Source organism: Budorcas taxicolor, chromosome 5 (genome assembly GCF_023091745.1).
Source record: "Budorcas taxicolor isolate Tak-1 chromosome 5, Takin1.1, whole genome shotgun sequence".
NCBI classification, from domain to species: domain Eukaryota; kingdom Metazoa; phylum Chordata; class Mammalia; order Artiodactyla; family Bovidae; genus Budorcas; species Budorcas taxicolor.
Window position 1 is genome coordinate 147935910 of NC_068914.1, and position 16757 is coordinate 147952666.

General features: G+C 48.2%; 1 protein-coding gene across 1 annotated transcript in view; it reads left to right on the forward strand.

Moving 5' to 3' along the window:
- Nucleotides 1-16757, forward strand: part of ANO2 (anoctamin 2) — a 335990-nt gene that overhangs the window by 49754 nt on the left and 269479 nt on the right. The window lies entirely within an intron of this gene.

Here is a 16757-nt window from a genome sequence, read left to right on the forward strand (position 1 = left end):
GGTATTTTTTGTTTGTTTGTTCTTTTGTGTTTTTTCATTATAGCAGCCTCCTCCTGGGACCAGGGCCACATCCTTTTCCTGAGATCAAGACTGTTTAGGAAGCTTGTCCAGAGTCCTGGCAGGGACGGCCCTCTTCGTGGGCAGAGATGGAGGTTTGGGTACGTGGTTCTTGGAAAATTGAGAGCTGTCAAGTGCATCTTTCCCAAGTGTGGAGCCTGGTGGTTTGGACTGTATGTACAGAGTTGTGCAGCCGCCGCCCAAGTGGTGTGATTCGACCCTCTTGAGAAATGCCCTGGGGCCCCTCCCATGTCCCCCCATCAGCCTTCCTGTGGGCCGAGGTCTCCTGTGAGTCACTGGTGGGGTTAAGTCTTCAAAGCCCTGTCTCAGTTCAGCTGGTGGAATCAGACCTTCATTGGCCTCCAGTGCCTCAGAAGGGCGGCCTCATCGTAGACAGACTTGTCACTTGGAAGTCCCTGGGTGAGAGTCTAACAGAGTGAGCTTCCTGGGGACATCCCAGGGCCTCTGTTAGTTGGAAAGGATGTGGGTCCAGTGATAGGTAGGTCAGCCCACGTGAATGCCCAGGGCACAGACCCTCTGGTGCAAGGCCAGAGATGTGTGAAAGAGCCCGTGGAGAGCTCTTGGAAACAGCTGGCCGCCAGGAGGAGGAGGATTGAAAACACATTTTCCTGTTATCTTACTTACCTGGACCTGGTTATAGGATATCTCGGGACTAGTTTCTGGGCTGCTTCTCTGATATTCTGGATTGTAGGATGGATATAAAGGAGCTTAGAGGATGCACCCTCTCCAGATTTCTCTGGCCTTGGAAACATTCATGAAGCTTCCTGGACACGTCCTGTGTGCAAGGTCTGTGAAGGATTCTAAGTGGGCTGTGCTGGGCTTTCCAGCCAGCCAGGGGCTCCCAGTGGGCTGGGCCTGTAGGCGGGCCTGGGGTCTTGCCCCTCCCATGGTGGGTTTCTGCCATGCCTCTGTTGGTCCTGTCAGCCCTAGTGGACGGTGCGGATGCTGGGAAAAAGTGAAAGTGGAAGTGTTGGTCACTCAGTCGTGTCCGACTCTGTGTGACCCCATGGACTGTAGCCCGCCAGGTTCCTCTGTCCATGGGAATTTCCAGGCAAGACTACTGGAATGGGTTGCCATTCCCTCCTCCAGAGAATCTTCCCAAGCCAGGGATCGAACCCAGGTCTCCTGCACTGCAAGAGAAAAAACCTGCTTTGTGTAGAAGGCACTTGAAAAATCCCTCTATCCCGGCCTCTCCAGGGAGTCTCTCCAGAATGGTTAGCATTTACTTTCCCTCCTGTTGCTCCTGATGGAGCTCAGTCCCAAAGGGGACTGAGCTTCAAGCTGATGCTTGGTATTAGCTTCCTTCCTCCCTTAAGGCACACTTGTGTGATGAGAACATGTTCTTAAGAGTTGTTGGGTTTAGAGGGGCTCCCGCCCTTCTCCATGGAAGCCTGACTTGGGGGTCATCTCGGCGGCCGTGAGATTTCTCTGCACGGCAAGTGTTAGACCTTCTTCTCCCAATTATTACGGACTGTGATTATTGGTTATAGGTCTTCATCTGAGAGCAGGTGGGCGCCTTAGGGAGGCCCCTGGAGCATCCTGGATCCTTGCATCATGGTGACATCAGAAGAGTCCCTGTCACATACATCGTGTTCCACAGACACATCCTTCATCCTGTTGCACCTACCCTAGGGTTTGTGTTATGCCTGAAAACGGGTTAAACAGACCTGCATTGGCTCAGGGGCACCTTGCCCTGAGCATCGCACCAGCATTGAGGGTGTAGAGATGGCGGAGAAGCCTCAGACATGACCTTGATCCATAAGGACCTGCAGACAGAAATCCTGCTCTCTCTTGTGTTGTTGAAGATGGTGTCACCCTCCTTTCTGTAGAGAACTTCCCCTAGGCATACTAGTGAACTTGGGAGCTGGGGCATTGCCCCTGGGAGCTGAGAGCTTGGTGTCAGTATGGAAGTCAGACCTGGAAAGATGCCCACCAATCAAACATGGGACTGCTTGTCACAGATGAGTGACAGGTGAGCAGTCTGGGTGGGCTTCTTGGAGGAGGTGTGGATGGAGGCCCACCTTAGAGAGGGCTGCTCGGCTCGGCCCTGCCACCTGGGCCCAGGGCCTGGGTCTGCCACAGTTGCACACACTGTGTCAGCTCTCATCCCCAGGCTTGGAGCCCAGCTCTCTACAGCTCCTCTCTTGTTCCCCACTCTCTCACTTGCCACCTGTCATCCCCCACAAGACTTCATCTCCTCAGCCTTTTCCCAGCCTCCCCCTCCCTCCACTAGCGCCAGAGTCCATGCTTCTGATTATTCCCCCCAGTTAGCGTCACTTGCATTCTTCAGCATCGACTCTCATTTTGTTATTTCCTGTCCCATATTTCCTAAACTCCCCAGGTCCCTCCTCGTTTATTTCCTCATCCTCTCTGGTGCTGTTTGCAGCACCACCCGGTTTGTTATCATCTGCAGATTTAATTAGTGTGTTTGATGACCCTTTTCTTCCAGACCTGGGGCCGTGGGGAGGGGCCTCTGGCAGGGCCAGTTCCTCGAGGTGTGTGTGCAGAGACGCACCGTGGAAAAGCCTGTTTTGGCTGCGTAGACGGGACATGTTCCAAACAGGGCTTTCGCCTCATATAGAGAAAAAAAATGCCCCGGGAGCCAGGTTTTTCTGGGAAAGAAGGGAGGAAGCTGGAATCAGGATTGCACAAACCCCCGATTCAAATTCCTCTGGCTGGGCGACTCCGCCTGCAGAAACCAGTTATTATTAGTTTCGACCACCTGCTTGTCCCGCGCCAGGCACCGTGTGTAGGGCCTTTCTCTTCTTGCTAATCTTCACTAGTATGCCATGGGCTCACTGGTACTGCTGCTTCTGGGTTGTTATTTTTCTATTTTACCAAAAAGGAAACTGAGTCTCAGAGAGACCGCCTTGTGTCTCTGTGGTCATACAGGAAGTCAGTGGCAGAGCCAAGGGTTGAAGCTGAGCCTCTCTGAGCTTTTCCTTTAATGCCCTCAGCTCTCAGGTACCCCATCTGCTTCATCCCCTGGCCTCCCAACCACACTGGGCTGATGGATTATTTTCATGGTCCCCTTGGCAGATGAGTTAATTCTGGATATTTTTGGAAGTCCACAGAATGATCAACTTCTCTGTTCCTTTTTCTCACTTTTTCTGAGTGTCCCTGATCAGTGCATCTCTGTCAGGCCAAGATCTAGGTTTTAGTTAATTTAATAGCCTTTACTCATAAATGAGGGCCTCCCAGGTGGCCCTAATGGTAAAGAATCTGCCTGCCAATGCAGGAGATGCAAGAGACTCAGGTTCGATCCCTGGATTGGGAAGATCCCCTGGAGAAGGAAACAGCAACCCACTCCAGTTTTCTTGCCTGGAGAATCTCATGGACAGAGGAGCCTGGCCGGCTACAGTCCATGGGGCTGCAGAGAGTCAGACATCACTGAGTGACTGAGCACATTGCACTCATAAACCAGCTTCTCTAAATTCTACCTGAATCTCTCTCAAGGCTGAGTCTGGTGGGATGGAGGTAGAGTCAGGGAGGTAGGATTGTGTCATCATTGTTAACTCCAGCTTTTAGGTCAAGTCTGAAGATCTGTGGGTAGCACATTGGTTTCGAAGTCTCTCTGAGCCCTAGGGCAGTGATTCTTGATGGAACATTTTATGTTTTAGGAGTGAGTGAGTGAGTGAAGTTGCCCAGTCATGTCTGACTATGATCCCATGAACTGTAGCCTACCAGCTCCTTCGTCCATGGAATTTTCCAGGCAAGAGTACTGGAGTGCGTTGCCATTTCCTTCTCCAGGGGATCTTCCCGACCCAGGAATCGAACCCAGGTCTCCTGCATTGCAGGCAGACACTTTATCTTCTGAGCCACCAGGGAAGCCTATGTTTCAGGAAAGATCATTTTTATCCCCCCCTTGGGTGGGACTTCCAAGGCCCTTGAGGCATGTTTGACATCCTTCTCCTTCATTCAGTAAATGGTAGCGATGCTGCTCAGTCATTGTGACAGAAGAGCTCCCACCCATTTCCGAAGGGGGTGGTACAACTCCTGTGGTTTGTAGAGCAGAGACGCAGAGAACATTTCAGGGCCAAGTCCGGGTGAGCAGGTGGAGCTCTGGCTTCCAGAGGTCAATGTGGGCAGCCCCATCCAATGTTTGGTTGGAAGAAATCATTCTTTGGCTGAAGAAAGCTTGTGACTAAGTTGTAAAAGGTTGTACAGCTTCTTTGTACTTGTGCAAAGCCTGCCTCCCTGTATAAGACCTCTATTACTTAGGGCTAATGATTCCTAGAAGAGTCAGAAGTATGCCTTCAAGAAGCCTGCCTCCTCTTGCCTAGAGGAGGTCACAGCCACCCCTGGGAGGCTTCTCCTTCATTCTGTGGACCGTGGCCTAGACCCAACCCCAGAGCAGGTGGACAGTCACTGCCTGTCTGCTGCACTTCTGGTCTCGCTGGAAAATAGGAAGTGGTTCCCAGCTCCGTTGAGAAGGAGAAGGAGGGAGGCATTCTCTCGGGGTTCCCTGATGGAGGAGTTGTTATTGTTTATCTTGTTGAGGATGTAATGAATCCAGGGGAACGCACAGGGCTGACCCATCAAGGTCGCTGTTGTGAGGTTCATGGGCAACAGCAACATAGTGGATGGTGTGGCCACATCTCAGCCCTTGGCTCCCCAGCATCACTAATGCCACCCACACCATATATAAATCCTGTCATGATATTTGAAGTCGGTTCCTTGTCCTCCAGGGCCTCCTTTCTGGCCCCTCCAGCCCAGAGTCAGCTCTTCCACTGGTTTCTTACATCATTGAGAACTCTTGGTCCTGTTAATGGACAACCCAACTCAACTGTTTTAAAAAACAAAACAAAGGGAATTTATAATCTCATGTAATCAGAAAGTAAGTCTGTTGAGGATTGATCCAGCAACTCACAGGATGTCCCCAAGGACCCCCTATTTCTTTACCTTTCTGCTCAACCTTTTGCAGAGTCCATTCCATCCTCTGCCTACTCAGTGGTCCCTTGGCTGACGCAGGCCTTCCCCTGATGGCCACTGTTCTCCCCAGCGTTCTGGCAGAAAGAGAAAGCCGCTTTGTCCTGAAACCCTAGCCAACATTTCCTCATATCTTAATCAGTTCCGATTGCATTACAAACATATTCCAGAACCAATAACTGTGATGGGGGGTGATTTTGGAATTGGTGTTGGAGTCAAATATATAGCTGAGAACCGGGAGGCTTATTTCTCTGGGCTTAAAACCTGGCAATTATTGATGAGTGAAAGGGGAGACGGCCAACAAATGAGCGTTCATTAGTTGTCCTGTCCATTTGGGCATTAATCACCCCAGTCTTGATGTTATTCATTTGTCTCATGTGTTAGATATCATTTATCTGGTTTCCAAGGAGACTGGAAGCTGTATGACAGTTTATATTTCTTCTGTGTGCCCTTAACTCTTAGCACATTGCTGATCACACAGTTGTTGCCTAATAAATACTTGTTAAATTGAAATATGCTGGGATGATTGAATTGTAGGAAACAGTGGAGCTATTCCTTCAGGGAGGGGTGAGTCACTGCTCAGACACAGCAAGGCCACATCTTTTGGAGGGGAGACAAGGGGAGTTGATGACTGATGGTCTGAAGGTTTTATAGAAGTGTCCGGAGGAGGGAAGACAAGCATCTGAATCAAGAAATGACATAAGTTTTGAGTTAGGAGGAATAATGAGAGAGATGGGTACTTTTTAGAGTAACATGATGGGCTTTTAAATGCCCGGAAATGCTTTTCTCTGCATGGGACATTTATCACATGCAGGTCAGGAAAGAGATACTGGGTTTTCCTGCCCAAAGGTATGATGGCTGTTGAACTTGGTGATCCATAGGGTGACTCTATGATTCATTGGCCAATCTGGGACTTTTTGGGTAATACTAACTAAGATGTCACACTGTATAGAACAATGGAGCAGAAGAAATAACCTGAGACTGTCCCAGCGCAGTCAGGACCTGTCAATCATCCTTGATCAAGGTAGCTATCAGTATCAGCCACCCAGCCCCCTGCCTGGCAGCTGCCTTCCATTTCTCTGGGCCTTGACGTGCTCTCAGTATCCTGGTGGGGTGAGGGGTTGCTGAGAGCTGGCGTCTGCAACATCTGATTCTACTTGGGGATTGTCAACTGTCCAGAATTGTTCTGTGACGAATCAGAAAGGGCAGTATTTTCCTCTGGTTTATCCATGACCTTTTCCCCTCTGTTTGGAGCTGGACCTCTGTGGCGGGAGCCTGGTTTCGGGAGAGGCCCTCTCTTTTCTGCCAACATCTTCTGGGCGTTTGGAGTTTTATCCTCTTCTTGGGTAGAAATTTGGTCTCTCACTCCTGGATTCTGTTCTGTCTGTTATCCCCACATTCTAAACTCCCAGGGAAAAACTCTCCTTTAACTTCACTCGGGGGTGTTCAGGTAAGCCAGGAACTGTTGCCATGGTGGGTGGGCTCAGATATGATTTCTCTCAAGTGGGATCTGAGAAGCGTGGGAGCATCCTGTGGAGGTCAAGGGGCAGGAGATGCTCTCTGCACTTTGAGTCCCAGGGCAGAGATTTGGCACCAGCTACCCCTGAACTTTCTCTTTAAAAATTCTTTTATATTAATACATACTGTGGAGTTTGCAAAACACTTTTCTGCGTATAATCTCATTTGATTCTGAGAGATCACGGAATCAGTACTAGCTTTTGAATATCTTGTATGTGTATGTGCTCAGCCGTTTCCAACCCTGCGACCCCATGGGCTGGAGCCCGCTAGGTGCCTCTGTCCACGGAGCCTGCCATGGGCTGGAGCCCGCCAGGCGCCTCTGTCCATGGGATTTCCCAGGCAAGAATATTGGACTGGGTCGCCATTTCCTACTCCAGGGTATTTTTGGACCCAGGGATCAAACCCTCATCTCTTGTATCTCCTGCATTGGCAGGTAGATTCTTTACCACTGAGCCACCTGGGAAGCCCAGTGCCTATTTATTAATTAAAAACTAACCAGATTTGGGCTCCCCTGGTGGCTCAGCAGTAATTCAGGAAGACTTGGGTTTGATTCCTGGGTTGAGAAGGGATCAAAGATCCCGTGGAGATGGAAATGGCAACTCATTCCAGTATTCTTGCCTGGGAAATCCCATGGACAGAGCCTGGTGGGCTACAGTCCATGGGGTCACAAAGGGTCAGACATGACTTAGCGACTAAACAACAACAATATATAACATATTATAAATAAATAATATTTTTATTAAACATAATTAACATGTTATAAATAACATCTTAATGAAAAATAATATTTTTCAAAGCAAAAAATTGTAAGAAAGTATGGCATTGTTTTACATTTTTGCATATCTTTTTTTCTAGCCTTATTGAGGTATAATTAATTATAATAAACTGTACATATTTAAAATGATCTAATCTGTTGACTTTGGGCATATGTACAAACCCATGAAGCTACCATATAATCAAGATAATGAGTATATCCACCACCCACAGAAGGGTCCATGAGTCCCTTGTAGAGTCCTTCCTTCTGCCCTCCAGGTGGTATTATTATTAATCATTGCAGTTATTTTAATGGGCTTCCCTGGTGGCTCAGTTGGTAAAGAATCTGCCTGCAATGCAGGAGACCTGAGTTCTATCCATAGGTTGGGAAGATCCCCTGGAGAAGGAAATGACAACCTACTCCAGTAATCTTGCCTGGGAAATCCCATGGACAGAGGAGCCTGGTGGGCTACAGTCCCTGGGGTCTCAAGAGTCGGACACGACTTAGCAGCTAAACCACCACCACAATTATTTTAACAGTGCTTTGGTGACTTGCCAAAAATGGTGTGGCGGGGACTTCCTTGGCGGTCCCATGGTTAAGACTTCCCCTTCCAATGCAGGAGATACAGGTTTGATCCCTAGTTGGGGGGCGTCTAAGATTCCCCTAAGATGCCTCCCAGCCCCCAAACCCAAAGCATAAAACAGAAGCCTTATTGTAACAAATTCAATAAAAACTTTAAAAAATGAGCCACATCAAAAAAAAAAAAATCTTTAAAACAAAACACAAAGCCCCAAGTGATGCAGCTGGGAAGTGACAGAGGTGGGGCCCGAGACCCAGTGAGTCTGCAGACCCTAGTACCCGTGACCTTTCCATGACCATGGCAGGGGTGACGATTTCCCCCACTGCTTCTGTGGGTTTTTGAGATGGACAGAAGCCCAGGGAACACTGAATTCCACTCTGTTGCTGACACCTCATGTGGTCCCAGTCATTCCAGGGTGCTGGGTTGCCCTGGGGGGCCCTGCAGCTAAAGGATTAGATGAGGAAATGGTTTTCTTGGCCCTTGGTGTAAAAGAGGATCTGACCCTTTAATTTTTGCTGGGTTCCCCCCTCCCCAATTCCTCTTCCCCTGGGCTTGAACAGAGGTTTCCTAGGTGGCTTCTCTCTGGAGCACAGTGGTCCCAGTGCACAGATTAAATCCTGTATGGCCAGGTCCAGAGATCATCTCTTCTGGGTGCCTCTCCATTCTGGCAGCCGATGCAAGGGGTCCACCCCGCACGGAAGGCCACCTCCCACTCCCGGGAACTTTTGGTGATGGCTCTTTGTTTTGACAAAATTAAGAAAAGAGTGGCTGGGTTTCCATCTCCATAGGACCCTGGCTGGACTGTTCCCAGTCTTTGCTTGGGGACTAGGGGTAGCCTTTCCCATGAGAGCAGTCATCTGCTGCTATTTTGGGGGATGGTCCCTGGGACAGCATTTATGGGCTGCCCTCCATCTTTACAGATCATGCATGCATCCTCCCCTTGGCCCCGGGAGGAGAGGGTTAGAGAGGAGAATCATTCCGGGTCTCCCAGGAAAACAGGGTTTCACCTTTCCTCTGCCAGTCAGGAAGTTCTTCCCTGAGCTTAATTCCAAGCCGCTGTGTCTTCGGGAGGCCCAGGTGGAGCCTGTCCCTCGACCATGGGTTGGAAGTTCCTGCAGGAAGTAAAGTCTTTGGTCTTAATAATGACATAGGTTGACCAGGTGTTCCTCCAAGGGGCATGAGGCATTCCCTGCTCCCGGCTCTTCATGCACCCCGCCCTTCTCCTTATTCTGCAATGATGCCTGCACTGGCCACAGTCTCAGGCTGCCTGGTGTCACTTCTCCAGCTGCATGGATGTCAACCTTGGTGATCTGAGAATGTGGGCGCCCCTGGCGGGGGGGGTTGTCTCACCCTCCTTGATCCTCATAGATCTGAGGTGACCTGGGTGGGGGACATCTGGGAGGTGTCTGCCCCCCTTGGTCCCTCTCTATCGTCTCCCCACCGCCCACCCTGGCAGCCTCGATCTGGGACCTCGATGCACTGCAGCTGGTGTTCTCACGGCAGGGCTGGGCCTGGAGCACACGCAGGCATCTGGGGTTAGTGTCGGGGTGGCTTGGCTGGGCTGCAGGGGAAGGAGGCTTGTGGAGTATCGGTTTCCAGCATTTGGCTGGGACTGCCTCCCATTCACTCTTGTCTCTCCAGAGGGAGGACATGGTCCGGTGCAGCCACATGCAATCTCTGGAAAACAACAACGAGACATAAACAATATGGATAACCTCACCAGGAGTGCGTGACCTCCGGTCCCTAACGAGGGTTTTGAGCGGTGGCTGGAGCTCCAGAGAGAGGTGGCTTGGGGCACGATTTCCCCCATCCCAGCCCCCTGTCCCCTATCCACCTAATCTCTCATGAAGGGAGAGGGACACTGGACTGCCCTGGTGGGTTGAGAGCCCTCGGGTATGTGCTGCTGCCACAAGCACCAAGGGATGGACCGCGATCCGGGAGACCTGGATTCCATTCCTGGCCCAGCTACTAGCTAGCTGTATGTCCATAACCTAACAACTCAGCCTTCTGGGCCCTGGGTCTTCATTCCCTACTTGAGAAAGATGTAAAGCATTGCTGGAGAGCTCTTCAAACTCCAGAGTCCTCGGGCCAAGTCAGTTCTGTCTTCTGAAAAGCACCATGGCCGTCAGTTGGCCCTGCTTTGAGGCGTCAGTACAGGGGTGTTGAATAGCATGTGGAAGTCTGATGGCTGGCAAGTAGAGTGACCCAAGACTTCCTTTATTCATCAGAGCATCTCTTATTCTTTTCCTTAATGCTGCAAAACCCTTTCAATCCTATAAGGCACAGAGGTTCCAGGAACCTCCAGCTCCAGTTCAGTTCAACTGTGTTTTGTGAGCATCAGGAGACACTCAGGCTGATGATACACGCATGCCGATGCAATAGACCTCTAGGGCTGGGAGTGGTGACCTGTGGATGCAGTGAGGACCTGGGGCTGCCGAGAGGAACAGGGATGCCCTCCTGAGAGGCCTGTATAAGGGCTCCTGGTCAGGTGGAAACTTGAGCAATACCAGGACTACTAGACAGAGCTTGTGTGATCAGATCTGCTTGCTGTTGGATTTACTTTATTTTTTTTAACTTTCAGCTTTTTATTTTGTATTGGAGTATAGCCAGTTAACAATGTTGAGGTAATTTCAGGTGAACAGTGAAGGGACTCAGCCATACATATGTTGTTGTTCAGCCACTCAGTTGTGTCCAACTCTTTGTGACCCCGTGGACTGCAGCACGCCAGGCCTCCCTATCTTTCACTGCCTCCCAGAGTTTGCTCAAATTCATGTCCATTGAGTCAGTGATGCCATCCAACCAGCTCATCCTCTGTCACCCACTTCTCCTACCTCAGTCTTTCCCAGCATCAGGATCTTTTCCAATGAGTTGGCTCTTTGCATCAGGTGGCCCAAGTGTTGGAGCTTCAGTTTCAGTATCAGTCCTTCCTGTGAATATTCAGGACTGGTTTCCTTTAGGATTGACTGGTTTGATCTCCTTGCAGTCCAGGGGACTCTCAAGAGTCTTCTTTAGCATCACAATTTGAAGGCATCAATTCTTTGGCACCTACCCTTCTTTATGGTCCAACTGTCACATCTGTACAGATTAACATAGCTTTGATTATACAAACTTTTGTCGGGAAAGTGATGTTTTTGCTTTTTAAAATGCTGTTTAGGTTTGTCATAGCTTTTCTTCCAAGGAGCAAGTGTCTTTTAATTTCATAGCTGTAGTCACTGTCCATAGGTGTATCCATTCTTCCCCAAACCCATCTCCTATCCAGGCTGGCACATATATTGAGCAGAGTTCCATGTGCTATACAATAGGTCTTTGTTAGTTATCCATTTTAAATGTAGCAGTGTGGATATGACCTTCCCAAAGTCTCTAACCATCCCTTCCCCCTCAGTAACCGTAAGTTTGTTTTCAAAGTCTGTGAGTCTCTTTGTGTTTTGTAAGTTCACTTGTGTCTTTTCTTTTTAGACGCCACATATAAGGGATGTCATATATTTCTCCTTCTCTGTCTGACTTGCTTTACTCAGTGTGACCCTCTCTGGGTCCATCCATGTTGCTGCAAATGGCATTCTTTCATTCTTTTTAATGGCTGCGTAATATTCCACTGTGCATATGTATCACACCTTCTTTAAAGAAGAGGGAGGAAGGGAGAGACTGGCAGACGAGTTAGGGCACAGGTTCAAGATGGGGAGCTGCCCTTGCCTCCTGTGTACTCAGGGTTCTGTTGGTTTACCTGGAGGTGAAGAAAACCAGCTGAAAATACCCACTGAGAGACTGAAAGAGCTAGGAGTCAGGTGACGGCTGAGGACGGTCCATTTCCTCTGACCAGAGCACGGTCAGCCTTTTCTTGAGTGCTTCCTCTTGAAACCCAAGAACTGGAGAGACAGAATTTTTAGTGTTTTTTTTTTTTTTTTTTTTTTTTTTAATGGAGTCACAGTGAAAGGAGCTGCATGGTTTTATGAGACCTCTCAGTTGCGCTGGAGGGACGTTCCTTCCGTGTCACGTATTTCACATTTGTTACCCCAGGGATAAGTGCATCCCCAAGATGGATGCATTAGAGAAACTTTTGTGAGTTGGTGCTCCTTTCTCTGATGACCAGAACCAAATTATATGTTACAGCTTATTTTACATGAACTTGATTTTTAGTTGCCTGGTGAGATTTGGGAGCTCCTCCAGTCACCGTGATGAGTTATTTACGAAATCTCTTCTAGGGATGGATTATATGCTCTGATGCCTAATTTCTTATACTTTAATGTTAAATTTCATGTTGGTTTCACAAAGTAATGCTTTCTGACCATGTGCTCAGATTCTGGAGGTGAATAATACTTAGAACCAGCAGATTCCCGTAGGTCCGTGGGACATTTTGAAAGTCCTATAGACAAAAGAAACTTTGAGCAAGCTTCCCATATGGCGCTAGTGGTAAAGAATCCACCTGCCAGTGCAGGAGATGCAAGAGATGTGGGTTCAATCCCTGGGTCGGGAAGATTCCCCGGAGCAGAAGATGGCAATCCACTCCAGTATTTTGCTGGAAAATTTCATGGACAGAACCTGGTGGGCTATAGCCCATGAACCGCAAAGAGTCGGACATGACTGAGTGAGAACACACAAAACTTCAAGGCAGTTAGCAAACCAGGATTTTAATCCAACAGGAGTGCATAAGTCACTTCAGTCATGTCCGGCTGTTTGTGACCCAGTGGACTGTAGCCCAGTAGGCTCCTCTGTCCATGGGATTCTCCAGGCAAAACACTGCAGTGGATTGCCATGCCCTCCTCCAGGGGATCTCCCTGACCCAGGGATCGAACTTGCATTGCAGGCAGATTCTTTACCGCCTGAGCTACTGATCTATTCTATCATTTGCAAGAACTCTGGGAGGACCTATTCTGTGTCCAGCCTGTGCCAGGTGCTTGGGGGGCACAAATGAAGTGTTAGACCCTGTCCCTGCAGTAAAAAAGCTGTCATCTTGATTGGAAAGAGTGAATCCTCAGTCTTCGCAATGGCTGACACCTAGTGAATGGTTCACATTCAGACCTCACAGCAGGAATCTCCCGTTCAGCACCTCAGTTCCTCTTAGTAGCTCTGCGGTATTTCTCATCTTCCTTGTTCACATGAAGAAACTGTGGCTCTCTTGGCTGACTGACTTGCCCAGTGCGCTACAGCTGTAAAATCCAGGATCCAGGTCCTAATCTACATGAATCCAAAGCCCAAGCTCTTTCTATTCCCATCCTATGCTGAAGGAGGGCTTCCCAGGTGGCTCTAGTGATTAAGAACCTGCCTGCCAATGCAGGAGGCTTATGAGACACAGTTTCGACCCCTGGGTCAGGGAGATGCCCTGGAGGAGGGTATGGTAACCCACTCCAGTATTCTGGCATGGAGAATCCCACGGACAGAGGAGCCTGGTGGGCTATAATCCATGGGGTTGCAAAGAGTCAGACACGGCTAAAGTGACTTTCCATGCATGCACACCTATGCTGAAAGCCCGATGATCTGAGGTGGAGCTGATGTAATAATAGTAAAAATAAAGCACACAGTAAAAGTAATGCACTTGAATCATCCTGAAGCCACCCCTGCTCCCCTAACTTGGTCTGTAGAAAATTTTCTTCCATGAAACTGGTCCCTGGTACCAAGGAGTTTGGGGATTCCTGCCCTAAAGGAATCCAAATCCAGAGCAGAATGGAAGTCAGCTGGACCTGGAGAACAGGGAACATTTTTTTTTTTTTTTTTTTTAGCTCAGTCTATGTTAACCTCCAACTTTTGATTCCTAGGTTAGTTAAAAAGAGCTTCTGCATTTGGTGATGATTCTGCTGAGGGATTTTCATGTTTTTTTTTTTCCAGCAGACATAGCTAGTCACATCAGCTAATATTTCGCATCAGCTCGGTGTTGCTCTTTTTATAAGGTAACAATGTCACATGGCATGAAAGAAACATGATGACTAGATGTTAGCACCAGTGCAACTGCATTCCAGCTTTTATTTTCCTTTGAAACTGGTTCCATTTGAGTAGAATGGAGAAGCACCTTGCTTTGCTGGAGGGGCCGAAGGCATCCACGTTGGGAGACAATTTTCATCATTTAGTATACGGCTGGGCTGCAGCTAATGGAGCCTCTAAAACCACAGGGGCTCAACAAGGTAGAGATTTACCTTTCACATCAAAATCCCAGAGGCAGCCCAGATTGGCTGGGACAATCCAGAGTTAAGACCCAACTTCTCTCTTGATACTTTGCTATTTCTGGCCTTGACTTTGACCTTGAGGTCTAAGACACTTGTATCTGTCTTTCAGGCTGTAGATCCAGTGATAGGGAAGAGGATGAAGGGGCAGAAGTCATCCACTTGTGTCTTTGCAGGGAGTTTCCAGGAACTGCTCCACCCCCGACCTGTACCACATTGGCTAGGAATTAGTGTTATGGTTACACTTAACTTCAAAGGGGATGCTGTCTTCATTCTGGAAGGCCATGTGCTTGGTTAAAAAATAAAGGAAGGACTTTCCTGACGGTTCAGTGATTAAGAATCCAGCAGGAGATGAGGGTCTGAGCCTCATTTTGGGAACAAGGTCCCACATTCTGCTGAGCAACTAGGCCCCAACACACAACTAGAGAGTCTGTGCACTGCAAGGAAGGATCCCGCATGATGCAATTAAGACCCAGTGCAGCCAAATCAATAGAGAAGAATAGAGAAAAGAAGAATGGCTGTCAGGGGACAGCTAGCAGTCTGCCACCAAGATCACAGGTGGACACTGGCCCTCCCGACCCTGCTCAAACATCTGCAGCTGCTTAATGGACATTTGGTGCACACTTGAGGCACCACTTCCAGATAAAGGTGAAAAAGGGGTTTGCCACAATTTGAAAACAAAGATGAAACCAAATATTTTAAAATCAATAATAGTCATGATTTCATCTTAGAGAGAAGGATGGTGGCACCCTTTGCCATCTTTCACTGAAAACGTCATTTCTGGGGCTTCAGGTCATCTCCACAGATGGTTTCTGTCTTCCTCTTGCTTTGCACTAAATTAGAAAAGCTTAAATTACCATTTGAAGTAGCAGCAAGTAATTGATGACTCCGTCTAGCAGTCCCGGTATTGTTGTCATAGACAGACAGAGAAATTGGGGTGATTTCTCACTGAAAGGCGCTTCCAGGGTTTTGTCTGAACTGTGTCCACTTGGGGTCTCAAAGACTCTGTATCTCTTCATAGGACTGCCTGTTTGATGCCTCTCATCCTTTGATTCAATATTAGTCTAACGCATGTCTTTATGTTCTCTTGCAGCCCTTGGATGTGGTTTTTAACTATGTGCAATAGATGATCTAAAAACCACCAGGTAGAGCATAACCTGCCTGGACTTGGGTTCTTTTTTTTTTAATATAACTTTATTTTTGGCCATGCTGTGTAGCATACAGGATCTTAGTTCTCAAATCAGGGCTCAAACCCAAGTCCCACGCATAGAAGCTTGAAGAGTCAACCAGTGAACCGCCAGTGAAGTCCCTCGAATCCTTTTTTCTAAAAATCCTACTATCTGTGTAACTTTGGACAAATTGTTTGAACTTTCCCTCTCCAACAGTAGGGTAGAGAGGTGATGGTCCCCTGTGCGTATTCTGTGAGCTGAAGCACACGACCTCTGCGCTCCATCCAGGCACACAATTCACTCAATAAAGATGCATCTTGGTGATGGGTGTTGCTTTCAGGCACTTGTCAACTCTAGCCCATCCAAGGCTTTCAAACCACAGTTCTGTCTTCTTGTGAAATCCTGGTTTCTTCTTCCGTCTCCCTCCTTAGAGGTCAGCAGCTTTCATCCCCAAGGTGAGGTAGCTTCTGGATATCTTAATTATCGAACGGATCATCGAGTGCCGTTAAGAATCAGAGAGACAGTCTTCACTTGCATTATGAGCATCACAAAGTGTCTTTTTGTCTTCTTCATCAACTCAGAAATCCGTGAACTCGTGACCGTGAACTGACCGTCAGTTGGATTCGAAAGGCAGTCTTCTCCCAGCCACCTGGTTCTCTGCCCAGCCCTTGGGATGGTGTGCGTGGCTGCCTCCAATGGCGTCTTCAGTGCTAAACCGAGACCTGCATTGGTGAACACCAACTGGTCTTTGAGGATGACTTTGCAGAGGGTTGTTGCTGCTTTTCTGTGAGGAGCATTCCGTTCGCTGCCCACAGTGTTGGTGCCTTTTTGGTCCTGGTCTCTGTGCATCCTGTTTCATGAGGTGCTCAGGAAACCAGCAAAGCGTGCTTTCGCCTGTAGCATGTGTGTGGGGGCGGGTGAGAATGGGACAAAAAGCTGCGAGCTCATCTCTCTGCAGAGTACGGTGACTAGGACCCGGTCCTCGCTCTGCCCTCAGCTGCTTTATCCTAACTGTCAGTGGCACATGGACCAGCATCTCACAGGGCTTTGGGATTCCCAGAAGCCACTGGATGAGGAATTGCCCTGTGGACTTGTGCTGCTTTTTTTGTGAACACGGTGTTTGTAATTGATTTTGCAGGTAGTTTTAGAAGCTTCTCACCAATGATGAGGCTTTTGCCCTTTGTTTCCTGCTTGTTTTGGTCTTTTTTCATTCTTTAGTGATGAAACGAATTATATTAATGTCAGAAAGTGTTTTATTTTTCCCCCTTTGTGTCCTTGTTCTGACAAAATTTGAGGTTCTCTTTGTAGATGAAAAGAAACTAATAGCTTCATGTTGTAACTGGACCGATTTTTATAGCAGACACTGCCTGGGGCCAAATGAGCTGCTGAGTCAATAAAACCTAGTTTTCAGATATTCATTACTGCATTTCCTTTCCTTATTTTACATTTTTTGGGTGAAATCAGTGCACTCAGAGAATGATATATCCTGGGACCTAAATTCACAGCCATATTTACACAAAATCCTGCCTATGATTTATTTTTTATGATATTATATTGAGTTGTACCATTTACACTTA